Raw genomic sequence first — 836 nt, 5'->3', positions numbered from 1 at the left:
ATGCTTACCTGGCAGGGGAGATACCATGATCACGAAGGTGGTTTTCCCAGGGCGAGGCTCATCCATTGCACTCCGCCGGATGGGCTGGCCCCTTCGATTTCCCTAAATGCAGGAAACTCGACTGGCGTAATTTGTGGTAGTAGGGACTGCGTTTTCACTCTCCCCTGAATAACAACAAACAACAAAATAGAGGTTAATAAAGATAACCGAAAAGAAAACTTCATAATATTTTAAGTTTGGTATAGGACTGACAAACCAATCAAGTATAATATCTGATGATACCTGTATTAAATACTGAGAAATTGAACGGAGTTAGAGTTTTCAGTTGAATCATGTTTCTTTTCAATCTAACATAAAATTTGCCATCTTAATCATTTTCAAGTGCAGAGTTCAGTTGCCTTAAGTACGTTGGCAATGTTGTGCAACCATCAGCACTCTAGAACTTTTCATCCTTCGTCCTTGGTCCCTGGTGCCTGGTAAACCACCATTCTCCTTTTGCTTCTGAATTTGTCGTTTCTGGGTACCTCATCAAAGTGAATTCATAATGTCTATCCTTCTGTTCGTGACTTAATGTTTTAAAGGTTAATTCATTTAACATGTGTCAGGGTTTTCCTCTTAGAAGTGCATAACCCATTGTAGGTATACTCCACATGTCTGTCGATTTGTAGGTCCCTGCTCATTTGGGTGGTTTCCACTTTTTCAGTACTGTGAATAATGCTGCCGTGAATACTGGTGTACAGATTCTGTTAGATTTCTGCCTTCAGTGCTTTGGGGCAGATACCCAGAAATGGAATTGCTGGATAATAAGGTAATTCAGTGTTAAATTTTTTGAGGAT

At 40.1% G+C, this 836-nt stretch overlaps 1 non-coding gene across 1 annotated transcript; it reads left to right on the top strand.

The window, feature by feature from the left end:
* Positions 1–166, top strand: LOC133764992 (U1 spliceosomal RNA). The gene has a single exon (XR_009866552.1). It is a non-coding gene; the product is annotated as a U1 spliceosomal RNA (small nuclear RNA).
* Positions 167–836: the final 670 nt, after the last annotated feature.

The sequence above is a fragment of the Lepus europaeus genome, chromosome 7, assembly GCF_033115175.1.
Source record: "Lepus europaeus isolate LE1 chromosome 7, mLepTim1.pri, whole genome shotgun sequence".
NCBI lineage: Eukaryota > Metazoa > Chordata > Mammalia > Lagomorpha > Leporidae > Lepus > Lepus europaeus.
This window is presented reverse-complemented; position numbering and strand designations above follow the sequence as displayed.